This window comes from Coptis chinensis, chromosome 5 (genome assembly GCF_015680905.1).
Source record: "Coptis chinensis isolate HL-2020 chromosome 5, ASM1568090v1, whole genome shotgun sequence".
Taxonomy (NCBI): domain Eukaryota; kingdom Viridiplantae; phylum Streptophyta; class Magnoliopsida; order Ranunculales; family Ranunculaceae; genus Coptis; species Coptis chinensis.
This window is the reverse complement of record NC_141460.1, coordinates 31,783,088-31,806,511: the sequence shown is the minus strand read 5'-3', so window position 1 is coordinate 31,806,511 and position 23,424 is coordinate 31,783,088. Positions and strand designations below refer to the sequence as shown.

At 35.8% G+C, this 23,424-nt stretch overlaps 1 pseudogene; it reads left to right on the top strand.

Moving 5' to 3' along the window:
• LOC147497302 (protein TRIGALACTOSYLDIACYLGLYCEROL 4, chloroplastic-like) overlaps positions 1–16,650 on the top strand; it is a 50,886-nt pseudogene extending 34,236 nt beyond the window's left edge.
• Positions 16,651–23,424: the final 6,774 nt, after the last annotated feature.

The following is a 23,424-nucleotide window of genomic DNA, read 5'->3' as shown; positions in this document are numbered from 1 at the left end:
TAAGATCATATTGCTAGCATGAGAAACAAAAGCATGACTTATCTCTAAGAAATCACCTCAATTCCTAATTAGCCTCTACACCAACTACCATTTTAGGGTAGGATATAAAGTCTAGTTTATTTGTCTTAAACAAATAACTAGAATTCAATAACAAAAGTTATTCCTCACATGAGCTTCATTAACCTTCCAGAAAGGAAGGTTTTAGCTCATGATCATGGGATTACAATGCTCATGTGTTATGTGTTATGCTATTATGAAAGAGCAAGAAGAAGAATAAGAGAAGAAACTAACTTTGCTTTAAGGAAATGTAAATTTAATTTTGAAGAACATAAGTGTTGTCACCATTAAAACTATTACAAAAGATTAACATAAAACAAGCCAAAGAAAAAAATACAAGGCAAGGAATGAAAAGGAGTCAAGGGAGTGAATGCTAAAATCAGCCCCCCTTCAATACATATCATAGCTTTCTCTCTCCCATCCCATGTGAAACCACCTCTCTCATTAAATTTAATCCTATCTAAAACTAAATCAAGCAAAAATAATCACTATTCAAGAATCCAAATTCAAGTCTTCCTAATTAATGAGATGCAAGGTGTCATGTGGTGCCAATTATTTGTTTGACTTGCGAGCTTGACTTGGGACATGATGACTCATCCAATTTTGCAGGCCTGCAAAGTGGGTCCACATGCTACATCCAGTGGCAGACCAGTCTTTTGGTATTTTTACAACTTCCCGCCTTTGTCTAGAGTTCGTCATACTGATTGTCTGAGTAGCTCACTTTCCGAATTCGGAGTCTTGGTTTAAAAAATATGAGCTTCGGAAGCTTGATGCTTCTATGCATGTAATCTCATTTCTGACTTGATTTTATCCTATTTGAGTCTTTGGGCTTTAGTCCAGATTTGTTGGGCTTCACATGGCTTAATTGGAAAGCTTTATGTATACTTCCTATTCTGTGCTTAAATATTGGCTTAATCATCATTTTTATGTTTGTTGCGCCAACCTGTAAAAGCTCGAAAATGCGATTATTTCCTGATTATTAAGCACATAAATAACCGAAATGCTACATCTCTACGGGGTTTTATAATACAGTTTTGGGTGCTTATCAGCGTGCGCGCTCCGAGTACTATTTGTTGGTATGAATTAAGAGGTGATTGAGAAGTGTGGTGTGAAGTATATGGTGTGCCATGTAGTTATAGAGCACTAGTTTCTTAAACAAAGGTCTTCAAGGTTCCCTAATTGATAAGGAAAGAGATGGAATAAGGAAAGGCTTATAAAAACCAAAATAGAAACAGCTAAGAGCACATGCTCAGTAGCAATTCTAGATGGTTTTAACAGCCTATCAAAATAGCAATCTCAATTCCTTTATTCTTTTAGGTTGCACGAAATAGCAATAGCTAATTCTAGCCACATTAGCAACATGCTCACATAAACCATATTTCTAAAACCTTGCAATATTAATTTCCAAAAACAAGTGGATAGGGTAAAATACAATGCTAAACAAATAATGCCACCCCCAAAACAAGTCAAGAAGGTGGATTCATGAAAAATAGATAGCATGCTCGGACAAAAATTAAACTAACTTGAAATTTAAATAACAACCAAATACATAATCCAATATTAACTACTTAACTAAACAATTGGGAATCAAATTCTACTAAAAAAAGGAGAATTTCCTAAGCATAATAGAACCAATGAACTAGCCATGAATGAGGATGGGCCAGAGCCATCCGTCCTACGTCGACGACGCTTATGCCTTCTAGAGTCAGTAGAAGAAGAACTCTCATGAGGTGGCAGGCGTCGTAGAACTTCTACTTGAAATGTGCGTTGTTGCTCCATAAAGACATCCATGGCTTCCCAATGCTCCGTATGAGTACGAGCGAGAGTCTCCATGTTAGCCTGGAGATCCTCATGACTATCACTGACCAACTCCATATTAGACTGAAACTTATCTTGGTTATGGATAATGGTACCTTGCCTAGTCTGGATAGCTTCAAAGAGGTCACTAAGAGAACGTTGGCCTGTACAAATCGTCTCATACTCGTTATGGAGAGTTCGCAAGCCACAATGAAGTAATGAGAGGTGGTTTATATCCGTAGTAGCCCTTTCCAAAGCATCTGCATCAAAACATGTTGTGTCTTCCTCATCCGATACCATCTCAGCACCTCTAACCTTAGAAAAATGTCAATCCCTTTGAATACACTCTTGATAAATATGTGCATTTTCATACAACTTCAACTTAACCTGACTAGTCTTTAGAACACATCCCCAATACAACATAACCTTCGAAATCAATGTAGGGAAGGCTACGATCAATTTACCAACTATCTTAATCTCATTTAACAAAGATTCAAGGATGAAAAACTCATACCTCCTATTCTGAAGGGTCCAAAGAACTTGCAGACAACTTAAATTGATGTCACTAGCTTTCGGGGTGGCAATAACATTCCTACCAACCCACTGAGCCACAACCAGCTGGTTTCTTCTCAGAAACGTCTGACGAACACAATGCGAGCCAGGATTGTAACGTCCTTCCAAGACAATCTCCATCATCAAAGGACCGATTCCACCAAGCGGAGATTCCTGCATTGTGACTACGATGGGTCTTTGGTCAATGCTAGTAATCTCAGACAACACGGCTATAGTCAATTCCTTCCGACTACCATTCACCTTCACAAAAATCTGACAACCATTAATCTCCCTCTTCTTGTAAAAATCAAACACCAAATCAGTGTGATAAAAATCATCCATAGAATACCACAACCTTCCCACTTCCTAATATGCATTTCCTTACTGGAAAAGGGTGAACATTGTTGAAAAGTAAAAACTTGTTACAGAAGAATCTTTGGGGTTTGAGGAGCCATTGAGTTTTGGAATTGGAAATTTTGGTGACTATAAGGTGGGGGATAGTGAGCAAAGCACTCGATTGAAATTTAAATAAGGTTTGTGTAGGTTAAACGAGAGCATGCGTGCTCAAGGTTTTCTGGGTCCAGGCTTGTTCTTGAGTATGGAGGTGAGGAAAAAGAAAATCGTGTTTGGTTTTTTAAAGGGGATCACGTGCGGGGCACGTGACCACGTAGGGTTTAATTCGTTTGGGCCCAAGCCCAAAATAAATCCTGTAATGCCCATCCTGTCCTATGCCTCGTAAAATTTAAAACTAAAATTCCCGATTCGTTAACGATCCGATTTTGACGAATGAGCTATGAAAACGATCAGCATAGAAAGTACAATCGAATGATCTATAGAAAACTCAAATCTAACCGTGGTTAACATATAAGAAAATGGAAAATGCCCCAAAATGCGTGAATGACATAAGTTATATGATAAAAAAATATAAATTCATAGATAGTGTCAACCCGAATCAAAGTACGACTAAACAGCATAAACAATAGGAACACCCCACCCCCAAACAATTTTTTGAAAATAGGGTTTAGAAAATTTATTTTAAAACGTGGGTCTTTTAAAGTTAGATTCTCGACACTTGCTAGATTACTGTTTATAGGGTTTTAATATTTTTTATTTTTTTTTATGAATAAGGTTTAATATAAAGGAAAACAATAAAACAATAAAGACATAAATCACTCTATAGAGAAACATGACTCAAAACCCGAGAAAACATGCAAGAGTGGAAAGCAATAATTACGTTAAACGTGGACTTAGGATCCGGTATTTATAGCCACACACTCCAAAGGGAGGGCCCGGTTACCTTCATGGTGCACTTACCAATATATGGAAATGAAAGGAACTACACCAAACATCAAAGGTCAGTCCTTATAGACAGGGTCCTGTAAAAGGACATCCTCCATATCTGGGGACATTAACTCGTGAAAATGTTTTAAACGTTGGCCATTAACTTAAAAGGTATTGTTGTCCTTGGGATTGACCAGAAAGGGACCAGACCAACGGATTTTTAATTTTCTTGGGAAAATATGCAAAAGGAGTTGTAAAGCAAAACCTTTTAACCAACCGCAAACTCTTTCCGCAAAATATGTTTATCATGAACACGTTTCATGTTAGCTTTATAATCTTACACGAGATCATAACGCTACAGATTTCTTCAAGCTCATTTAATTGCAATTTATGTTTGACATCTGCCTCATCAATATTAAAGTTCAAGCTTTTTATAGCCCACATAGCACGATGCTCAAATTTAATGAGCAAGTGACAAGGTTTTCCAAACACAAGTCTAAAGGGAGACATTCATATGGGAGTTTTAAAAGTTGTCTGTTACACCCATAAGGCATCTGTTAGACTCTTAGACCAATCTTTCCGATAAGGATTGACTGTTGTTTCTAATATTTTTTTAATTTCTCAATTAGAGACTTCTACTTGGCCACTAGTCTGTGGATGATAAGGAGTAGCCACCTTATGGGTAACTCTGTACTTCTTTACTAAATAAGCAACAACTCTATTACAAAAATGCGTTCCGCCATCACTGATGATGGCTTTAGGGATGCCAAAACGACGAAAAAATGAATTCCTTAACAAAAAAACACAATTGTTTTATTGCCATGGCTACGACAAGCCATGGCCTTTATCCAATTTGAAACGTAGCCCACGACAACAAGGATATAAATAAAATCGTGGGAAATAGGAAAAGGACCCATGAAATCAATGCCCCATACATAAAAAATTTCTACTACCATAATGGGATTTAAATGCATCATATTACGTTTAGTAATACGACGAAGTTGTTGATAATGAACACACCTCTTGCAGTGAACTTGGGCCTCTTTAAAAAGGGTAGGCCAATAAAAGCCACATTGAAGAACTTTAGCTGCCGTTTTCATACCACTAAAATGGCCACCACACTCTTTGCCATGGCAGAAAGATAAAACCTCATTATATTCCCACTGGGAAATACAATGACGAATAATCTGATCCACACAATACTTAAGAAGGTAGGGCTTATCCCAGTAGTATAGCTTAACTTTGGCCAAAAAATTTTACATTCATTTTTTGACCAAACATTAGGAATAATATCAGAAGCTAAATAATTCACAATGTCAGCAAACCAAGGTGCATAAAAAATAGAATAAAGATGCTCACCAGGAAAAGAATCAGGTATAGACTCAGAATCACTATCACTGTCGTTAGTTAATCTAGATAAGTGATCAGCAACTATATTTTTTACCCCTCGTTTATCCTTAATTTCTAGGGTAAACTCTTGCAGGAGAAGAATCCATCGGATCAATCTCTATTTAGCATCCTTCTTGGCGAGAAGGTACCTAAGAGCTGCATGGTCAGTGTAGACTAAGGACATAACTTATCTAAACGAAGGGTAATTTCTTTTCCATAGTAGTGTCATTTCTTTGAGCATCATTTAAAGTCTTACTAGCATAATAAATAACAGTGGACTTATCATCTAGTTTATGGCCTAACACAGCACCAACATCATAATCGCTAGCGTCACACATAAGCTCAAAAGGTTTAGACCAATCGGGAGGCTATATAATCGGTGCAGATGTTAAAGCGGCTTTTAAAGTTTCAAAAGCCTGTTTGCAATCATAATTAAAATCAAATATGTCATCTTTTAAAAGCATATTACTTAAAGGCCTAGCTAATTTCAAAAAATCCTTAATAAAATGCCTATAAAAACCTGCATGGCCTAAAAAGGCTCTAATGTCACAAATAGTCCGTGGTATAGGTAAAGATGTTATTTTATCTAATTTGGCCTTATCTACTTCTATGCCGTCATTAGATACAATATGACCTAGCATTATTCATATTTTTACCATAAAATGACATTTCTCCCAATTTAAAACCAGATTCTTCTCCTCATACTGTGTCAACACCTTGGAAAGGTTAGATAGGCATTCACTGAAAGAGTCTCCATAGATAGAAAAATCATCCATGAAAACTTCCATGAAGCACTCCACCATATCACTAAAGATATAAATCATACACCGCTGGAAGGTACTATGAGCATTACAAAGGCCAAAAGGCATTCGTTTATAGGCATATGTTCCAAAAGGACATGTGAAGGTAGTTTTGTCTTGGTCACTAGGATCGATAATGATCTGAAAATAGCCAGAGTAGCCATCGAAAAAATAATAATAAGCATGGCCAGCTAGACGTTCGGGCATCTGATCTATAAAAGGTAAAGGAAAGTGATCCTTTCGTGGCATGGCATTTAAGCGTATGTAGTTAATACAGATCCTCCATTTCATAGGAACTTATGTGGAAACATATTCATCCATAGCATTAAGCACAATGGTAACCCCTAATTTTTTAGGAACTATATGAATGGGGCTTACCCTTTCGCTATCGGAGATGGGATATATAATACCCGCATCCAGCAACCGTAAGACTTCTTCCCTGACCACCTCTTTCATGGAAAGGTTCAAGTGACACTGAGGTTCGCGTGAAGTCTTCGCATTACCCTCCAGTATGCGATGCGTGCATACACTAGGGTCAATCCCCTTAATGTCGTATAGGGACTAACCGATCGCAGAATGATGTTCCCTAATCACCCTAATCAAATGTGCCTCTTCATCAGCAGATAACTGAGAAGATATGATCACTGGATGACTACTATCCAGATCAAGTTGGATATATTTCAACTCAGTCGGAAGAGGTTTAAGCGCAGGGATGGGAGAAATGGGTAAAAAGGCTTCCGGAAGGTCCTCGTCTTGAGTAGTGAAGACTTGTTTAAGTAAGAGGTCTTCAAACTCAGAAGATGGAACTATAGAAGGATATAAAATAGGAGTAGACTCGAACAGGGTGTTAACTTCCTCTACGTAGGAGTCATCGTCGAAGTCGGAACTTCCGAAGGAAAAGAATTGGTGCATCTGAATCTTTGGAAACGTGTTGTTGAAATAATCTTGAGCTAAGGTCTCGATCATGCTAACTTCTCCATTGATAGTCGTATCGGGTAACTGTTGCATTATTTTGAAAACATTTACTTCAACAAAAAGATGGCCAAAATACATGGACATCGAACCATCGCAGTAGTTTATGAGCACGTTGACAGTTTCCAAGAAAAGATGCCCTAAGATGATAGGAACAGAGTTGTTAGTGACTTCTGTGTCGAGGCTAACGAAGTTGGCTTTGTAGTAAAAATCTTGAACTTTAACAAGCACATTTTCAAGCACACCCTTAGGATACTTAATAGAATGATTAGCTAATTGAAATGTCATTTTAGTTGGTTGCATCTCTTGTAGACCTATTTGTTTATATAGATAATAATGGAGTAAGTTAGTACTCGCCCCCAGGTCTAATAGCGCAGTCGTCGTGTGGGTATCCTCTAAGGTGCATTGTATAGTAGGTCTACCAGGGTCCTTGTACTTAACGATTCCATTATGTTCAAATAGAGTGGGAAACTATTCAGTTAAAAAGGTGTCTTTTGGAATGTTTGTTTTCCGCCTAGTAGTGCACAACTCTTTTAGAAACTTAGCATGTCGTGGTAATTTTTTAATAGCTTCAAGAAAAGGTAGGTTTATCGTTACATTTTTAAAAACTTCCCTAATCTCGTCAAAATTTGTATCCTTGTATAACATGGCTATTCTCTGGGGAAACGGTGGTTTCTCTCTATATTTAGCATATCGATCAATAGGAGTTTTAACCTTGGCCACTTTCCTCTTGGGTTATGGTTTAACTTGTACCTCTACAGGAGTAGGATCTTCAATTTCTATATCGGTATCTAGTAATTTTTCATTTTCAACGACCACTGGTAGTGTATTAATGGGCATAGTTACGACATTATCAACCACTTTGCCCAAACGAAAAGTGGTAATAGCATTTACCTCACCTACGTTAAAATTATCATTACTAGTATTACTGGTTACTTCAAAGGTTGTTCTTGACATTTTAGGATTTGGTATAGCCTGACCTGGAAACATACCTTTTGGTTGGGTTTTCTCTTGGGTTAACTGTTGTATGGATTGTAAAATCTGTTGGTTAGCTTGCATGTAGGCTTCGAAACAATCCAGTTGTGAAGGCGTAGTGGCCACAGGTGGTGTGATAGAAACTATCTCACGTTGATTATTAACGGGTGGGTTATGATAGTTGTTATTAATCGGGACCATACCTCTATTATTATTATTATTATTATTATTATTATTATTATAATTACCTTGTCCTTGTCCTTGTCTTGGTGGAGCTTGGTTGTAATTGTTTGCTAGCCTAACATTTTGATTATTAAACCCCGGAGGTGTAACTTGTTGATTATTTCGCCAACCGAAGTTGGGGTTTTGTCTCCAAGGTGCGTTAGGTTGGCTATTAATAGAGCAAACATTGTCCTACTGTCCGGATGGCTGTGATAGTTGTTCATAGACAAGAGGACAATAGGAGTCGGGATGCTCAGGACTCAAACAGAAATTACATGAAATAGAGTTGACGTTCATGACAGGAGTAGGCTTATATTGTATAGAAATGGCTTCTACCTTTTTTGTGAGAGGTTCGATTAAAGTTCTAAGCTCGGGATCAGTTTTAACCTCAAACATACTAGCAGCCTTGGCTGTGGAAGAAGAATTAGTGGAGCAAGGGATGTCATTACACCCCCCCCCCCCAGTTATTATTATGCTTAGATTGATCTTCTGAAAACCTACAAGCCTTTGAGGCTCCTTTACTAAGGAAACTACTATCATTCATTATATCAAGAACCTCTTTATGATGATGTAAAAGCCCTTTGAAAAAGGCACGAACAAGCGTGTCTTTCACAAGTTTATGATGCAGACATTCAATGAGAAGACCAGTGAAACAATTCCAGGCCTCTGAAAAAGATTCATGAGGATTCTAGCGAAAGAAATGAATCTTTTGAAGCATTTCATTTGTCTTCAGTGGTGGGTAAAACTGTTCTATGAATATTTGAACAAGTTTGGCCCATGAGTCCACATAATTAGATGTTTGGGCAGTTAACCAAGATGTCGCCTTATTGGCTAGGGTGAAAGGAAACACCCTTAGTTTAATTTGTTCCGAACCTACGGTAGGATGATGAAATGTGGTAAGAACTTGTTCTATCTTATGCATATGCTGATAAGGCTTCTCGTGGTCTAACCCATGAAAAACCAGTAACAAATTAAATATATTCGGGGGAGTTCGAAAATCCCCCACTGGGTCTGCAAGAATGATATATCAATTAGTGCTATCGTTTAAGGCTTTGTAAAAATCAGAGAGAGGAGTCTCTATTTCTTCAACCATTGATGCAGGTGTAATTTGTGATATTCTAGATAGGTGTGTGCATTGACGTTTACGATAGATAACGTTAGATGGTTTACTCTTACCGGACCTTAATCTCATGCAAGGCTAAAGCCAATATGAAAAAAAACCACTAGCAGCAGTCAAACAACAACCTGATATACTAGAATTAAAACTTCTCTGACAGAAGAGATGAGGAGTGAAAAAAGGAATACCTGAATGCCTCCTTACTACGCGTATGAATACCGTCTTTGATATGCGATCTCAGTGTATTGAAGAAGTTTGGAACACTGAATAGTAAAAATAACTTGAACACAAAGAAAGCCTATGACTAACCTGTGAATCGGGCTTTCTTCAGAAGGGTCTTGGGCGTGCTCAAGGTACTGTTCGGAAAAAAAATTCCAGTAACAAGAGGGCAGGCACGCTCGGAGTACTTTGTCGAATTTTTTTTTTCTGAAAAAAAAATAAAAACTACCACAGCTAGAACCAAACAATCGGGTGGGTGGGTGAAATTGGATATTAGTAGAATTGAAAACACGAAGGGAAACTAATCTAAACACAACTAAGATGGCAGTGACGCCATTTGATAGTTGTAAAAACACGCTTTTACTCATTCTTAACTAATTAAACTCGGCAGAAGTAAAAACATGAATTAACATGAATCACCGGTAGCGGCGCCATTTGATAACCCATAAAATCAATACTTGATTTCTCTAACTTGATCTTATGTTATTAATTATTTATTTCCTACTCTCACATTTATATTCATGCAATATATATAGTACAGAATCGTTCCACTCTTAACTCTCTAGACTTAAACGAATTTAACTAATCAAACACAAGGAAACAATAGTGAGAGCAATATTTATAGATGTGAATTTATACTATGAAACTAAATATATGAATTTAATTTATACTAATTTAATTAAAGAAATTGAATATGACTTGAATAAAATATGGAGAAGAATAGAAAAGGAATTAGAGAGATTTGAAATCCACCTTGATTAATCCCTAATATGCTAGTACGGAGTTGTTGCAACCCTAATATATATATTTTCACATAAAGGTTAGGTCTTTTTATCCCTAATTATTTATGGCATCTTCACCAACTAATAATTAGCATGTGAGGCAATTGAAACTCATTCTCATGGTGAATTAACTACCCTCTAGAGTGGAATATCTTACTACAACTATTCTATACTAACACATCAAGTCTTCATCAAAGCTTTAATCAAACCCCTCTAATAGAGGTTTAGCTATGAATCATGAGACTATCATAAACATAATAATAAAGAGAAGAAAACATAATTAAAGAACACTTGTATTGGAACACTTGTATTGAAATTGTGTCCAAAGACTAAGGCTGGTCATCGAGCGATTTGAGTCAAGCTTTAGTGAGTTCGAGTCGAGCATGTGTGTCTCTCGAGTCGAGCTCAAATTCTTTCGAGCCGTGCTCGAGTTGGCTCATCAAGTATCCGAGTAGCTCTCGAGGAGTCTAGATCTTGACAGTTCAGAGCTATATATTCGAACTCCATCACAAGTTTTCAATATTGATTTGATTTGTTTTGTGCATAAGTTTGAATTCGAACATATTCTAGATACAAGTGAGCAAAAATAGCTATATAATACTTACTAAATATCAAAATAATATGTAGAGACAATCTCATGATATATGAGAGTGTGATTACAATTCACTGAAATAACAATGAATCTCTATCTAACAAGTATTATAAGGTGAACACATTATTGTTGCAATCAATATATCATAAGCTATTATACTTCAACACACTATTATAACAATTATGCTGTGTTTTAACAAAATTATCTAAAATACAAGTAGTTTCGAGTTTCCCGCGAGCTACTTGATTTTGAGCTCGAGATGTAAAATGTGCTCAAATTTGACTCATATTTTTAAATGAGCGATCTCAAGCCGAGCCCAAAATGATTCAAGCACCGAGTTGCTCACGAGCAGCGAGCCGGATGACCAGCCCTACCAAAGACTTCGATTTCTTCTCGACCTCAACTTAAGAACACCAAATGAGAAACCCTTCTTCTCCACCTTTCTCGATCTATTCGAATTCCACCTGTTTATGTTTTTCCCAAAATTACACCTACCGTGGATAAAGGGGTCTCAAAACCACTCGATCGAAAAACAAAAAAAAAACTGAAAATAGGGCAAAAAAACAAAGCGCTAAATCTCCCTCTTTTCAATCGTCACTCGGGTTTCTTCTCTACGTCTCTCCTAGATATAGTTGCAAGGCTCACTTCCAAAAAATCGTCCTGCTCACTATGTGTTTGATTCATCTGGTAAGAATTCTTCGTTTTTAGTTAGAAAGTTTTTATGGGTTTCTTTTTATTGTGATTTCAAAATTTTGAAATTAAATTTCTCATATTTAGTTCAAAACTCATGGTGCATAATTCCTGATTATCGTCATATTATTGCTCCTCACGAGTCTTCTTGGCAATTAAATTTGAAGCATTCATCCTCTTTTTGTTTTTTCCTTGATGGTTTGGAAAATTTTATTATAGTTGTACCAATCTGAAACTTAACATCTTGTTCTTAACTTGGAAGTTGTATACAATTTGGCTCTGATAACAACTTAGTTATTTTCTACTGCAATCTCTCTTGCTTAGACCTTCTATTGGTAATTGGTATGTACCATTTTTTTTTTAATGTTTTGGTTCAATGGGCTGTTTTTACTTAGTGTACAAAAATACAAAAAAAAATCAACTCTTTATTTGTGCTTAAATTTGCAACTTATCTTGAAGGGTTCCCCCCCCCCCCCACTAGATGGGAAATTAGGGTCTCCCCCCTAAACAAACGGTAAACTTGGTTTGACCGTTAACTTTCAAGTCAAACAATTGAAAATTATACAAATACCCTCATTGTTTTCAAAAAGAAAATATTCAATTTTAATTAGGTGGGGGCATTCATGTCATTTTCAGTTATTTGACTTGAAAGTTAACGATCAAACCAAGTTGACCGTGTGTTTACGGGGGACACCCTAATTTCCCATCTAGTGGGGGGGGGGGGAATCCTAATTGGCTCATCTAGTTCACCCTATCATGTATTCTTTCGTGATACTTGATAGGTGGTGTGGAGTAATTGGTCAATTTCGTCCCAAGAAACTAATATCATCAATCAAAGTAGAACTGTTTGGTGGTGCAGAGTTGGAGCTACCGGCATTTCGGGATTTGGCAAAGCATTTCGTTGATAACTCATTATTTGCACTTGGCTTATGCACCCAACTTTCCATAGGTCCTGCATCATCATTACTTCTAAGCACAGAACAGCATGGGGAGAAAAAGGGACGTCGCTCCAAGGCAAAGTTTTCTAGATATCATTGATAATTGTATGCATATTTGGTTATTCTCTAATATTTTTTTATTTCCTTGTAATGTTGGGAGGAATGTTTTATATACTTTTGTTGAATAGGACATTCTAGGAACATATTCAGTTTAGGCAGCAGACCGTGTGTCAAATTCAAGTACAGGAAGAACCATTAGCTTATTTTAAGTTTTTATTACAAGGTACATAACTCGTATGTCTTGATTCTCACCCAGTCTTAGTTTCGTACCCGTTTACGCCTTGGCATGGGGTTAATGCTGCTCTAGTGAGCAATTTGTGTTTGTGGCTTTTAGTTGTTTGGTTTAAACTGTAGGAACCGTTATTTCAGAATGAATATTTCTACAAACCGTGAAAATCACGCAGCAGCAATTAATGGTTCTCACGATTTTGGATTGGAAAACATACCTATAAATCCGACTAAGATAACTCTGAGAATCCAATAGCTATGCATCCGAATCAACCTCTTGATCTTCTGTTGTATTCCTATCTTTAGATTGGACGTTGTGTGGGCAACGATCTACCAACCTCTCCTTCCTCACATGGCCTCTATCACTCTCGAAAATGGAACCGATTTTGGATATATTTTTACTTAAGCCAAACCTTGATTTTTCTTGTGTAGAAAATGGCAAGAGAAAGAGATTTCTATTTATAGGCTACAACATGGACTATGAGGAGAAATTAGGGTTGGGCCTCTTGATGGACCTGGGCTTCCCATGTTCGCCCAAGTCCGTCAACAAATAGTTTATTCCACTAAAGGCCATTGTTGCACTACCGCCCTATTCCCAAATTATGTGTTACGTTTATAGGCTCCATATTATATGCTCGTTGATCTCCCCGTGTTTAAGATATTGAATGCCCGTTGATTAAATCAAGTTACTGATAACTACATTAATCAACTTCTTATGTTCTTGAGTAGTACCACTCAACCTCATTGTCATGTCGGAATAAATCCAACTACAGGGTTTACATGACAATCTTTTTGAGCTCCTCAAGGGGACATCATCAACCCGACTTCCTGCGGGTCACGATTCCTTCTATAATCAACAACACACCTTACATACAATGTCATTACCCAATCCATCAAGTTTGTTGATTGACAAATGAATCTCACTCATTGATGATTTAAAGCAATGTATAATGCACATAAGTGCCCGTTATTATATCCAGATTAAGAGGACAAGCATCCATAATAACAGAGGTGTTTGTTCTCTTATATAGTCAGTATACAGATAAACAACCTCACTTGGTCTTATTTAATACACACAAAGTATACTAGTGTAATTATATAGTCAAGATAGGCTAATACCAGATTATACTACAACCATACCAATGGTTTGTCCAAATCCATTTAGATTGTGAACGCTTACTTATACTTTATAAGGTACTGATGATATGATCTTCTATGTGTCACCACACACCATATCATCTACAATATAAAGTATTAGACACATGCATATAACTAATAACATATATATTATGCATAACATTTGTCCATATGATTCTCATTCAAAATATAAAGAATTAGAGTTAATACAAAAATAATGTTTTTAGTATATAACCCAATCAAAAACTATAGCACCAGTACTAGTCACGATTAATGATCTAGAAGTGCATTCAATTGAGTCCAAAGATCCTGTCTTTCCTTGTAGGGAGCTTACTTACACTAGCCACTAGGGGTAACTTATTATTTGGATGGACCATTTTACTGATTGCTTATGGTGATTCTAACTATGCAGATATAACACACCCCCATGAGATGATTATAACAAAGAGAAAATGAGAATAATGAGAATAATAAAGCAATATCATAAGTCCACGACACATAGGCGTATGCAAAAGTCATTTAAAATCATTTAGCCGTACCTAATTCACTATGTCCAAAAGAAAAAATGGAGCACAATAGGGAAAGGGATTATGCTCTTTTATGTATATCACTAAGTTTAAATAACATAATTTAATTGTGAAAATACCCTCCACTGGCAGAAATATTTGGATTCATTGACCAGATCTAGTAGTAACTCACTAGCAATGCTCAACTGTATGCCACAAGCATTTGTGAAATGTATTGTGGTTCCAATGAACATGTCCTTGTTCATATATATTTTTTTCTATTTATATTGTATGTGAAGATGCTTTCTTTTGGAAGGGCAGGTTTTTGGAAATATACGTAGCTTTTAGTCCAATATGGAGGAAAAAAGATGATTTCAGCACCATATAAAATAAGTTAGTATATTAGTCAAATGTGTTAGATTTATCAAGTAAGTCTAGGAAATATTACCAGGAAGGGAGAGCGAACAAAAGGATGATTCATCAATTATTCAATTTTCAGTTGTTACTATAAGTCCCTTTAAAGCCTTAGTAACATGAAAACTTCATATTCTTAAAATAATCTGTGTTGGACACACAAAAATATGGACACGTTATGCATACGAGTTCAAAGTATTTTTTATGTACTCTAATAGACTAATAAAATAATTTATTAACATAGTTACAACTCGATGATATGCCACTTTCATAATTATTTATTTGTAAAGAGGCGCTTTTTAAGGTCTTGAGCCCCATAATTATTTGTGTAACTATAAAAAAAGTAATAGTTTTATTTATAGTTAGTTGTATCCGTGTCTTATTCATATAGGTCGCTGAGTCAGACACTCTGTATCCATATCAGAAACTGACACGCATATTTGTGTCAATGTGACTTAGGTTCTAATTCGAGATGTCCATATGAGTTTTGTGGAAGGAAAGGAATAGCAGGGTTTTTGACAATGCTGAGAGAAATATGTACCGGAACATCCTAGAATCAAAAGGGAATTCTCTTTAGGCTTTTAGTGAGGTTGAGATTTAAGGAATTTTTTATATATAATGGGAATATTTTGTAATTCATTTAATTTGGTTGTAGGGCTTTCTTAGTGCGCTGCTAAGGAAGCATGCTTTGTATTTCCTACATCTATAATGAAATTCTTGTTCTGTTGTTAGAAAATATCAACCAGTTTTTCTTTGAACTTTTTTTTAAAAAATCATATAGTATCAAGACCATGTAACCTTAGGATTTCCTCACTTTTTCCCCTCACAACCAAAAAAGAAAAATTATCAAATCCAGAGTATTCTGGAGAAGAAAGATAGATGACTTTGTTGGTCATCACTCATCAGGTCTTTTTTTTATCATAACACATCTGTCATCTTGTTACTCAATTATTGTGCATATTTTTGTTGCTGTCTTTCTCTCATACCATATCTCTACCAATTTCTCTCTTGATTCTTGTTATATACCTTGCCTCACAGCTGTTAGAGGTCTCGTCCTTTCTCTAAATCATCTAGGGAATTTCAAGTCTGTTTGTCAAAACTATACATAGACTAACGAAGTTGCTGTTGTTTATCCCTCCTTCTGAATTGCATGCAATAAGGCTTTCATTTGCTTCATCATATTTAAGTGGTCTCTTCTCCTTGGTGATTGATCGTATGTCTTTTGAAAATCCTATATGTTTTCAAGAATAAGCTATGGAGAAAAACTATAACAAATCCATAAAGTATTTATTCCAAAAATGACACCCAAAAGACGTAGGACTTGTGTATTGTCAAGTCTTTGATCCTTCATAAGATGATCAGACGCTTTTAATTAATTTATTTCTTTCTATATGTACTTTTGTGGTGGTGTTGAGGCAAAGATAAAATAATTGTTTCTTGGAACTTTTAACGACTTTTGAGCTACTTTACTCCTGTAAGGTACTTGTTTATGAAAGATCTACCAGATCATTTCTCAGAGTTTCTTGAATATGCAGCTACCTGAACATGATATTACACTGGAAGCGGCATGGCCTGAGCTTTTCATTAACCCTAACTGAAAATATTGGGATGTACCAGAGTCGATCTCATTGGATATGTCATCTCTCATATCTGATTCTGGATTGAGATACCGGTTTGGTGTGAACAAAAATAGCGGCCATCCGCAGGCTGTTAATGCCATAAATGGTGACCCGCCTTTAGCTTTAATGCCTGGAATATGTGCAAAAGCTGCCTTCTCTTATGAGAAGAGCAGTGACATTTGGAGACAAGAAGAGAAACAAAAAGATATCATTATTACGACGGAGAAGGGTAAATTTTTGTGGCCTTCTTATGATGTCGCCTCAAAGAACCTCATGCTTTTTAATATCGGGAATCCTTGGTAATTTTCCTTCCTTATGCTCGTATAGTTCCTCCTAGTCCTTGTGAAATGTTGTTGCCTTTCTTATTCATTACTTTGATTCTAAAAATTTCTAAACAATGTTTCTGCTGTAAAAGACTGGAAAACTGAAATTTGGTGAACTTTACCTGTGCATGTGATGCATGCCTTGCTTGGTTCAGTATGATGCCTGTTTAGTTTACAGACTCAGCCTGCATGGTAAAACTAATTACTTGGTTCATTAGTTTCTTACTTTCTTTTAAAGGTAAGGTAGACTATGCTCCTCCCAAGAGAATAACATAAAGAATACATAGAGCAAAGTGTAGTATAGTTTCTGTTTATTCAAAGTGATGGTTCTCTATTTTGGAATCATCTTGCTCTCCATTTGGTTTGAATTCACCCACGTTAATTTCATATAAGACAAAATGGGGAGACCTTCCCCCACACCCCCACAAGCATCGTCAAGAAGCTCCCCAACCCAACCCTCAGTACACACACACACACACACACCAGAATCAGCGTGGCTTAGGCATCTCCCTATGTTGTCAGAAGGAGGCTAGGAGCTATGTTTTCCAACTTACGTGTAGGGGCACCGACCTTGGCGATGCCTTTGTAAACAAGCTGCATCAAGATTCACTAAATTTTCATTAATGTTTTTGTTGAATATGATGATGGATGACATCCTAGAGACTTGAGGATGACAATTTTTTGGATACTTTAATTTTTTTGGGGGGACTTTTGTCATGTTTTAATTTAGTTTCCATCGATACCATTACGGTTGCTACTATTTCCTCAAGGTATAGGCAAACAGATAATTGGTAGTTGGAGACTATTTAAGAGTTAAAAGTTGTAATAACGTTCTTGGTAACACGAATTCAAACTTATTGTGATTAGTTTAGAGTATACAATGCTTTATAATGTTTAAATTTTGGAATTCCTTACATTAATAAGTATTTCTATTCAGAAATAGTTTATAAATACATATTCTACTTTTTGGCACCTTTTCTTCACTTGGGGGGGCAACCTCCTCGCCTCTCACCTCAGGCGCTAGGAGGCTGTTGCGCCATAAAGGTACATGAGAATATAGAAGCAAGATGGCTTATATTGTGTACAATAAGTTTGCAAGTAAACTGGTTTGGGGTTTTTATTGCAACTGTCACTACTAAAAAAATGACTTGTAATAACGGCTAAAAGCGGTCATGAAACAGGTTTAATAACGTTTTGTAATTAAAGAAACAACCGCCATTATAGAGCTCATCATAAAAGTTAACAAAAATAGTCATAAAGCCCATGATAGTTTTAGTTAAACTATCACAAAAATTCCTTTTTTAATGTCAAAAAATAGGTTAGAAGCGTCATAAGATGGACAATATTTATGAAGGTTTCAGTGAAATTATCAACATTCAATGACAAAAAGCGTCAAAATATACCTTTACTTAATGACATTCAAACAACAAACGTCATAATTTTTTTTTGATTTTTCAAAAAAAAAATCAATAAATATATATATATATATATTTAAAATAAAAAATAAAATTGTAATTTCCATTGTTAACCTATGGTGGATATCATTTAACATGTACGCGTCCCAATATTTCAAACCATAACAAGAAAGGTATACAACTTTGAACTTTCCATTAACTTATCAAGAGAATAAGTGAATAACAATAATGAACAAGTATATACAACAGTGCTAGAACTATGAAATTACCAATGACTAACATTGTAACACTCCATTCCATTCAGCCTGACCAACAAAATATTAATCAGCTATCTAGACCTAAACAAATTGTGTCATGCTCTGGCTATTCATCCGTCAGATGTATCTTCCAATTTACATGTTGAAGACTATCCCATTATTGCATGCCAATTACGAGCAATGTAGCTAGGGAACTTGATCAATGCCCCTAAATAATAATTTGCAAAAACTTGCAGGAGTTCCCAAGATAATCTTAGTTTTAGTTAATACTTAATAGTGTCAACTTATATAATTAAAGCAAATGAAAAGGGAGAGATAAAAGTACATGGTTTAGTAAAATAATTTTAAGAAACTTGTGCATAAAGTAAAGAGTCCATTTGTTAATTAATTTGAATCTATGAAACCATTAGCCATGACAAGTCACTATTGAACAAAAGAAAGTTATGAAAGGTCACTGAAAATTATCTTAACAAAAGAAATAATGCACCCATTATAAAAGCAAAGTTTGGTATAAGCAATAAGATATTTTGATACCCATAATATTAAGGATAAAGAAAGTACAAAGGAAAACGGTTATACTCACATAGATAGATCATGCTATTTAGATCCTCAAGTTTAGTGTATATGTCCTCCCTTAGACTAGGTAAGTTTTACATAATCACTCTGTACCGGCGCAATGAAAGGTATCCCAAGTTTACTAACCAATCACCATATTATACCTTGAATGACCCAATAACTAATTGCTAACTAAGGTATATATCGTTAAGACTTGTTCTTAAATATAGGTGAAGTGGCAGCTAGGGACCATGTTGCACTCATTCCAAAGTACGGTTAGGAAGAAACATAAAGTTGGCACATACAACTTAGTTGAACTAAATCTAGTCTAAATATACAAGTTCAAAGAAGAAAAAGGCACAACAACATATAATCCAACATGTCTGTAAATAACATGTTTATGCTAAATTTGAAGTGGAGCTGCCTTTACAACTAGCTAAACCAGATTACAATAAATGGAATTAAATGACTTTCAATAAAAAAAAATCATAGATAAATTAAGAAGCCATCTTGATCAGGAAAAAAAACCTTCGAAGGAGAACACATCAAATATATATAGAACTGTAGAAGGCAAAAGCAAGAACGCAAATCAATAGAACAACCACGTAGCAGATAATAAGATTACTATAAAATTCAAAACCTTTGTCTCATTTAGGCTGCCCCAACAAACTCAATTAAGACTAACATAACACCCTAACCATCTTTTATTTTCCGGTATCTGACATCTATCTCAAATCATTCTTCGTAATGAGAAAATCTACAAACCATCTTTCAACAACTACAAAGCAATATACTGCATCCCACTCAAACACAACCATTTTTTAAATCTCAGTAGTCGTTTGTGTACGAAACATGGCCATTGAAGGATTCAAACTCACGAATAAACAAGAACTTTACCATACTGAGTACCACCACATATAGTACTAATGCTAAGCTGAAATATGCTAAGATCTAACATAATATTCATTATCAACATTTATATTACCTGTTCATGTTGCATGCCTACATAGCTACACCATACACATTATGTAATTTGTTCAAGGTTACAAATTAAACTAAGAATCAAGAGGAGTAAAGGGTGAGTAGGAAAGAAAAAAAAAAGAGAAATACGTACAACAATGTTAAAATCTGAAGTAAACAGACTTCTAATAGAAATTTATTCAAACAGTTTCCATGACTGATGAAAAAAAAACATATCTTTAATAATTACCTGTTCAGAGCAACACTGTATTGAAGGGTTAAATCGCTGCTATTCTAGTTGTTCTAGTTGAACCCTTTCCTCTTGCAAATATACTAACAATATCAGAGATTAGAAATTTTATGATCAGTAATTCTAAATTAAAGTGGGGAAATCATAAAAATTATTAGATTTAGTAAAGTAAATTTCAATGAAAAGCTTCAAGAAGTCTTTGAGTCACGAATCTTACTTTGTCGGTATCTCTAGTGGAAACAACAAATTGAGCGCCATATTCTGGATTGATTTCCTGATGGTTCAATTCAAGTTCAAAATTTCCAGAAGTAAATGAGCAAATGAAGGAAATGACAAGATGGATGGGCTTAGTATGAATTAATAATGAAAATTTCTAAACTAGCATATACTCGGGAGGGGGTACTAATCGAAAAACAAAAAAAATATGGAATTGGGTCAGCCTTTAGTTAGAGTTTGAGAGAGGAACAAATGGAGGAGATGAAACTCTAAAACTTATCAGGAAGGAGGCGATGAATTAGGTTTGTGGAGTATAAGCCGATAAGGGGAGAGGTTGGGTGTATGAAATTTCAACCTTTTATTTTGTTTCACAACATTTTAAATAAGAAAAAAAAGAGTTGGCTCTTTTTGACGCTTCAGTTTTAGGCAGTGCTAGGTTGTTTTAATCTTGACGGTTCACTTTTTCAAATTTTTCTAATCATGTTGGGCTTTCTTCATTTTCTTTTGTCTAGTTCTTGACGGTTGAATATGGTCCACGAACGTGAAAGGCGTTGACGGTTTATTATGGTGGCCGTCATAAAATCATAATATTTTTTTGACGCCTGAGCCATACACGTCATAATGTTACAACAGCTGTCATAAAATATATATTTAGATTAAAAAAAAAAAAAAAATCAACATATTTTCTTGATGGTTGCATTGGGTCATACACGACATAATGTTGCAATAGTCGTCATAAAATCAACATATTTTCTTGACACCTGTCTTGGTTACATCAAAATTGGACAAAACTATCAAGAAATTTTAATGTACTTTGGTTTATTATATTGGTGACTTGACTGTTTTAGGAAACCGGCTGTCATCAAATTATCAAATTTTCTTGACGCTTGTGTTATACGTGACATAATGTTGCAACAACTGTCATAAAACCATCATATTTTCCTGACGCTTGTGTTATACGTGACATAATATTGCAACAACTGTCGTAAAACCATCATATTTTCCTGACGCTTGTGTTATACCCGACATAATGTTGCAATAGCCATCATAAATTTTTTACCAAAATACCTATCTTGACGGTTTTAAATAAAGCTGTCAAGATAGATGAAAAGCATGCGTCATAATATGTCCTTTTTTTAGTAGTCTGTTTAGGTTGTTCGGATTACTGTCAAGTTTTATTCAAGGTTCACCAAAGTGCGTTTTGCACTATGTGGCCCCGATCATTGAGTTAATCTTTGATATGTCCTTGAGTCCAATGAGGCTAAAGAGTTAGAAGTCTTAGACTCCAAGAGCAGCAATGCATATCTAGTATAATATGTTTCCGCTTCTACTGATCCGTTGTTTTATCTGCTCTTTCCTTTGTATCTGATTAGCTAGGCTGTTCCTAGTAGCTAGATATCTAGGTATCAAGTAAGTTCTATAGTCTTAGACTCATGAGACGCATCTGAGGCTGGATAGGCTTCCTTGCCTAGGTGGTTGGATGGGAAGAATCATCATCCAAAGCGAAAGCAAAGATAGGCGAAAGCCCGAGCGAGCATAACTTCTTGTAAGTGTAATTCACAAAGGTGCTTCTAGACATCCCGAAAAGCATCTTACCTTCATACAGAACATCTATATTTAACATCTTCAACGAAAATGCATCATATAGACTATAGAGCATAGCGGTGAACAGTGAATGAGACTCTCGCACTACTAAAAAAAAGACATATTATGACGCTTGTTTTTTATATATCTTGACGATTTTGTCGAAAACCGTCAAGATAGGTGTCTTGGTGATATTTTTATGACGGCTGTTGCACCATTATGTCGTGTATGATACAAGTGTCAAGAAAATATGATAATTTTATGATGGTTGTTCTAATATTGTGTCGTGTATGACACAGCCGTCAAGAAAATATAATATGTTTATGACAGCTGTTGCGACATTGTGACCGGTATGGAACCAGTGTCATAAAAATATGATGATTTTATGGCAGATCTTCTAAAACAGTCAACACCTTTCACAATTTTTTGGCGCATCGTTGTTAGACCATTTTGGCGTTCAACTAAACCGTCAAGAGCTTAACCAAAAAAAAAAAAAAAAAACAAAGTTCAAAATCAGTAACTCGATTTGCACTTCTGCAGTGGTAAACCGTCAATAGACTTTTGGAGAGAGAATGAAAAATAAAACTGATAAAAAAAAAAAGAGATAATGAAAATGTAAGCTCCCCTAGACCGTGTTCTCTCAAAATATTGGAAACCTAGTAGAGTTAACAATGGAGGAAATCACAGTTACACCACTGTGTTCCGATATCCTTCAAAACCTAGGGCATCTTCTCCGTTGTACCTTCTCTAGCATCTTTTGTCCATATCCTTGGAGAAAAATTAAAGGTGCCTCCTTTTCTCCCAAATTATAATTTTTATTTGTTGTTGTTATTGATTTTTATCAGATTTAAATGGAAGCCATAAGAGTTTTGGATCAGTCAAGGTAATGCATATAACTCTCAATTTTAACTAGATTTTTGCTTCAAGTGGTGTGGGGTTACATCTTGCATTTTGGATTTGAATTCGTTCGCATTAAATTATTACAATGCCCCCCCCCCCCCTATCTATCTTTCTGAAATTGGGTGAAATTGTTTTGGTGTTTTCTTCCTGCTAGTCCTACTTAAGGAAAGGTTACATGATTTTCTTCTTTCATTGGGATAATTTCCTTACACGAGAAGAGTTACAGAGTTGGCTTGAGATTATGAACCAAAAGTATGTATTAAACATATCGAAATTATCTTTTGCACTTAATTATTCGTAAACCATGAAATTACTTAACGCCCTTTCGAGGTACCTCACTACATTCGCCAATTAGGATCCAAATGTGGCTTTTTCGAGCCTATTTTGAACCGAGGAAATGAACTTACGCAGGCGAGACACATAAGAAAAGAATGTATTTCCCTGGAGCCAGGTAACTTAAGTAAGGACGTTGCAGGGGGATTTCACTCAGAATTGAACCGGGTGTAGGGTCAATCCCTTTTGTCCTTCCTCCAGAAATAACTGCGGTTAGGCACGAAAAGCCTTCATCGGAGAGTCGTGAACAGGCAAAAGAAGTTCTCGATCACAGCTGCTCCTTC